We start from the raw sequence: 6,199 nt of genomic DNA, 5'->3' as shown, positions 1-6,199 counted from the left end.
GAAGGGTGAAAGTTGATTGAGGTTGGGCTTTTTCATTTCCTAAGTTCTGTCTGTCATGAGTCACCGTGAACTGTCTGCCTCCAGTAACCAATCACAAGTCTCAGTGCAGCCCCTCCCCTGGCCCTCTCTACCACTGTACCCTCCCCTTGCCCCAGGGCGCACCCTCTCCCAGGTGGCTTCCCTACACCCTGCCCATACTTTTATGAGTAGTCCTTTATTAAACTCTTCTCCAATTACCCAATTCGAGTGTGCCATCTGTTTCTTGCTGGGCCTCTGTCTGACAACGGAAGGCCATCTGCAAGGAACAGGCCTGATCAGGGGAGACAGCCCGGGGAAGGACGGAGTGGGAGAAACTGAAGTGAGAGGGACAGCAAGCCAGGGCAGAGGTGACAACTGAAGTATTCAGCAGCTGGTAGAGGACAGGTATCAGGGAGAACGTGAGGCATCGCCTGGCACTGTCTCAGCCCTGCTTGAAGGGATCCTAACCTGCAGGACAGGACCGGTTGGGTCACCTGAACTCAAGTTTTCCCAGATGGCTGGGGCCTGGTGCTTAGCAAGAGGAGATCTTTGGTGGCCTGTGGGAAAGCAGCCCCTAGGTCCTCCCCCAGGGAGCTGGGGTGGGAAGGGTAATTGGTGGCTCCCAGAGAGGACAGAGCTTGGGCTGCAAAATCCCAACAGGAGAAGGTGGGGGCGGGAGGGGAGGGGACAAGGGCCTCCTTCCCAGGCCACCTTGGTCTCCACAGGCAAGGACAGTGAGAAGCTGTGCTCAAACATCATGTGGGTTCTTAACTCTATTGGGCTAGAGCCTCTTTTAAAATGTTTTAATTATAAAGTACGTTCAGTTGACATTTTACCTGGCTGAGAGTTCAAAACGACACGGAAATAAAAGTATACCCAGGATAAATATAAATACATAAGATATATATATATATATATATATATATATATATATATATATATATTTTTTTTTTTTTTTAAATATTTATTTTTTTATTTTAGTTTTCGGTGGACACAGCATCTTTGTTTGTATGTGGTGCTGAGGATCGAACCCGGGCCGCACGCATGCCAGGCGAGTGCGCTACCGCTTGAGCCACATCCCCAGCCCCCATAAGATATATATTAATAAAAGGTGTCACCTGTCTGTATCTGCACAGTGAAAGGTCTCCCTCTAATGCTTACCCCACAGTCCCTGCCCTCCCCTGACAGACAGCCACTGCTACCTTTCAGGTATTTTTTTTTATAATAACTTTATTTATTTAGTTAGTTTTATGTGGTGCTGAGGATCGAACCCAGGGCTTCACATGGGCTGGACCAGCGCCCTACCCCTGAGTCACAACCCTAGCCCTCTTTCAGATATTTTTAAAAGCAGGTAGGAACAAATATAAATAGACATCCTCAATCTCCTCTTTTTAATGCAATATATACTCTTTTTTTTTGTGTGTGTGTGATGCTGGGGATTGAACCCAGGGCCTTGTGCATGTGAGGCAAACACTCTACCAGCTGAGCTATATCCCCAGCCATACTCTTTTCTTATAGCATGATGTTTTTGTGCCTTAAAATTTATTGGAGATCTTCCCAAATTGATACATACAGAGCTTCTTTGTTCGGGCTGCATGTGACTCCATTGCACAGTAATGTATGTAAGTGACGTGTAGGTCACTTCTGTTCTTCCTTTGTTTTCTTTTTCTTTTTCTTTTCTTGTGGTACTTGGAATTAAACCCAGGGGCACTTTACCACTGACCTACATTCCCACTCCTTTTTACTTTTTATTTGGAGATGGTGTCTCACTCAGTTGTGGAGGCTGGCCTCAAATTTGCAATCCTCCTGCCTCAGTCTCCTGAGTTGCTGAGATCATAGGCGTGCATCACCGATTACACCTGGCCTCAATCTTTACTAGTAACTATATATATATACATTGAATCAATGAACAAGTAGATGAGTGACCAAGTGGACAATGTCATATAGTAGAGTTTGTTTCTTACATCTGCTAATATATCTGTGGGGTAATTCCTAGGAAAGTAATTGCTGGGTCAAAGATCATATGCTCTTAAAATTTTGATAGAGGGCTGGGGCTATAGCTTAGTGGTGGAGCACTTGCCTAGCACATGTGAAGCATTGGGTTCGATCCTCAGCACCACATAAAAACAAATAAACTAAAGGCATTCTCTCCATCGACAACTACAAAAATTAAAATAAAAAAAGATATCAATCTTTGCTTAAAAAATTTTTTTTGATAGATATTGCTAAATGGACTTCTGAGGAGGTTGTGCCAGTTTATATTCTACCTGGCAATGTCTGAAAGTGGCCATACTCTTCTAAAGAGCAAATCATTTTACCAGGTGGCTTTAAGTAGCCTAACCCAGACATTAGGTGTTCTTAACTCAGCCAACCCCTGAAGGTGGGTCAGCTCTTCTGGGGTAGGATTCAGAACCTGCAGATGACCAGGGCCAAACACTAAGCCCATAACCAGCGGCCACACCATTCACCTCCTGATACCTCCTCTCTCTTGTCTGTATCAGGATTCCATCAATGCCCGTCTCTTCCTGATCATGTCTTCAAAATGTATTTCCCCTGAAAAAATCACTTCTCCTGTTATTGTGCTGATTAAATCAGAGAATGAGCCCCTTTGGTTGTTCTTGGTGCTGGGGATTGAACCCAGGGCCTTGTGCATGTGAGGCAAACACTCTATCAACTGCGCTACATCCTCAGACCTCCCCTGAATCTTTGTTTCTCACTCAGTCTTTTGGAATTGGGATGACCAAATTAATAGCAAAATTACTTCCCAACTTAAGATATATTTTCTGGACTAGGGATGTAGTTCAGTGGTACAGTACTAGCCTAGCATGCATGAGGACCTGGGTTCCACCCCAGCAACACACACACACACACACACACACACACACACACACATACACACACATACACACACAATTCATTTCCTAACTTTCTTACAGTTATCAAAGAAAGATAGAGGCTTCAAAAGCGTTTAAGAGTCTGCTGCCCATTGCCACCTTGCTAGGCCTTATTTCTCCATTAATCTGCCAAGAAACAAAACAAAACAAAAACCTTTTGACTTGACAAAGCTCATCTTTCTAGTTTTTTGCAAATCTACTTATAATGCTAGAGATTTTAGTTTTACCCAAAAAAGAAGTATTTGGTGAGTCATCAGGAGACCATTATTCTGTAACCATGTCTGAGACCATGGGTGTTTTCTCATGACAAATATTAAGATCTTTCAGGATTGAGATATTTTTAGCTGAAAATTCCCCTCTGATGCAGATTAAAACTGCGTTCGTCTTTTCATATACAAGTCACTGTAGTTAAATTTTGTAAACACAGTTCACCAAGTAAGATTTTAAAGTCCTTTATACCTAGGTCTAAGAATCAAACACTTGTCTTTACTGATGACTACAAATTTGACAGAGGATAATAGGGGAAGAATCTTCTCGAAATCAACTATATGTAAACACTGACATCTGACTATATTAGGTGCCAGGACTGACTTTAAAGAAGGTAGCAAAGAGTGCGTGTAAATCCCTCTACTACTAATGTGTCACCATGCCGTAAATCACACCATCAGATACCTTTCTTCTTAGTCTTGTAGGCTTTGTGCTCTTTAGGATCTCCTCCACTTCATTTCTTTTTAAATTACACGTTTTATTTGAAGATAATTACACATGCTTGTAATCCCAGCATCTTGGGAGGCTGAAGCAGGAGGGTCGCAAGTTCAAAACCAGCCTCAGTAACTTAGCGAGGCCCAAAGCAACTCAGTGAGACCCTGTCTCTAAACAAAATATAAAAATGGGCTGGGGATGTGGCTCAGTGGGTAAGCGCCCCTGAGTTCAATCCCTGGTACAAAAAGAGAAAGAAAAAAGATAACTCTAGATTCACATGAAGTTGAAAAAAAAGTATAGATTCCCATGTGTCCTTTCCTCAGTAGGAACATGTTGTACAACTTCAGTACATTATCACAAGCAAAATATTGACACTAAAAAAATCAAGGTACATGCAGAACATTTCCATCATCTCAAGGGTCCCTAACATTGGCCATATGTACTTCTGTCTCACCACTCCTTGACCTCTGGCAATCACTTTATTTCTGCGATGTTTTTCAAAAAATTGGTAGAAATGGACTCATACAGTCTTTAGAGATTAGCTTTATTCACTCAATTTAATTCTCTGGAGATTCATCCAGTTTTTGTTGCTTGCAATAATAGCTCATTCCTAGTGGTGGCGCATGCCTGTAATCCCAGCGACTTTGGAGGCTGAGATAGGAGGGTCGTGAGTTCAAAGCCAGCCTCAGCAATTTAGCAAGGCCCTAAGCAACTTAGTGAGACCCTGTCTCTGTATAAAATATAAAAAAAGGGCTGGGGATGGGGCTCAGTGGTCGAGTGGCCCTGGGTTCAAGCCCTGGTACAAAAAAAAAAAACACAAAAAAACTCATTTCTTTTTTGTCTTTCTTTTGTGATACTTGAGATTGAACCCAGGGCCTCCCACATGCTAGCCAAGTGCTCTACCATTGAACCCCACCCCAGTCCTCACTCATTTTTATCACTCTTATTCCATGGTATGGAAATGCCACAGTTTAACATTCACCTGTTAAACGACATCTGGGTTATTTTCAGTTGGAGGCTATTATGAGCTAATCTGCTATAAACGTGTGTGTACAGGTTTTTGTGTGGACATAAGTTTTCATTTATCTTGTATAAATGCCCAAGAGTTCAAGTGTTCAGTCATATGGCAAGTATATATTTAGTTTGTAAAGAAACTTCCAGACTGTTTTCCAGGGTGACTGTATCGTGTTACATTCTCATCTGAAAGGTATGAGTGATCCAGTTTCTCTGCAACCTCCTCAGCATTTAATGTTGTCACTACTTTTTTATTTCAGCCATTCTGAGGGGTGGTTTTAACTTACATTTCCCTAAAGGCTAAGGAATGTTAAACATCTCCATGTGCTCAGTTACCATCTATACAGCCTCTTGAGTGAAGTTTTTGTCCATTTTCTAATTGGATTTTTTTTTTTTATTTTTACTATTGAGTTTTGAGAGTTCCTTATATATTTTGGATTCCTGACCTTTGTCAATTTTTTTTTCTTTTTTTTTGGTACTGGGATCAAACCCAGGGGCATCTAACCACTGAGCCACATCCCCAGCCCTTTTTTATATCTTATTTAGAGACAGGGTCTTGCTTAGGGTTTCACTAAGTTGCTGAGGCTGGCTTTGAACACGAAATCCTCCTGTCTCAGCCTCCAGAGCTGCTGGGATTATAGGTGTGTGCCACTGAGCCTGGCTCCCCAATTCTTTATATTTTTAAATTTGAGACAGGGTCTTGCTAAGTTGCTGAGGTTGGCCTCCCACTTGTGATCTTCCTGCCTCAGCCCCCCTCGACCCAGGGATTACAGGGGTACACCACTGCAAATGGCCACAGCTTGTCTGTTCCTCTTCTTAGCAGAATCTTTCCCAGAGTAAAAGTTTCTAATTTGGTTGAGATTCAATTTATCAATTTTCCCCTTAGGCTTTGATTTGAGTGTTAGTCTCAGATCTCTTTGCCTCCTTCTAAACACCAAAGATCTCCTATGGCTTTTTTTCTCCTTAAAGTTTTATAGTTTCACGTCTTACTTTTCTAAGTTGGTGATCTATTTGAGTTATTTTTGTGTGACTCAGACTTAGGTTGAGGCCCACTTTTTGCCTAAGGCTGTCCCATTACCTCAGCATCGTTTGTTGAAAAGGCTTTATTTTCTCTATATAATTGATTTTGTAGTTTTCCCCATGTAAGCCCTATATATGTTTCCACCCATTTTTATTGTATTTAAGTATACATAGCATTTACTATTTTAACCATTTTGGTGGTGGGAGTACCAGCTCTTGAACCTGGGGGCACTCAACCACTGAGCCCCATCCCCAGCCCTTTTTCATATTTTATTTAGAGACAGGGTCTCACTGAGTTGCTCAGGGCTTTGCTAAATTGCTGAGGCTGGCTTTGAACTTGGGATCCTCCTGCCTCAGCCTCCTGTGCCTCTGGGATTACAGGCGTGCACCACCTTGCTCTACTCTTTGTAGTTTTCTCAGTGGCCTCTCTAGGACTCTTACATACATAACTATCCCAGTCTACTTGTGCCATCTCTTTACTAGTTTGAGTGAAGTGCAGAAATCTTGCCTCTATTCATGTCTTCTTGCCATCCTCCATTTATAACATAATT

At 42.2% G+C, this 6,199-nt stretch overlaps 1 non-coding gene across 1 annotated transcript; it reads right to left on the bottom strand.

Annotated features, from left to right (window-relative positions):
* Positions 1 to 1,441: 1,441 nt before the first annotated feature.
* On the bottom strand, positions 1,442 to 1,515 carry Trnav-cac (transfer RNA valine (anticodon CAC)). The gene has a single exon. It is a non-coding gene; the product is annotated as a tRNA-Val (tRNA).
* Positions 1,516 to 6,199: the final 4,684 nt, after the last annotated feature.

The sequence above is a fragment of the Callospermophilus lateralis genome, chromosome X, assembly GCF_048772815.1.
Source record: "Callospermophilus lateralis isolate mCalLat2 chromosome X, mCalLat2.hap1, whole genome shotgun sequence".
In the NCBI taxonomy this organism is placed as follows: Eukaryota; Metazoa; Chordata; class Mammalia; order Rodentia; family Sciuridae; genus Callospermophilus; species Callospermophilus lateralis.
This window is presented reverse-complemented; position numbering and strand designations above follow the sequence as displayed.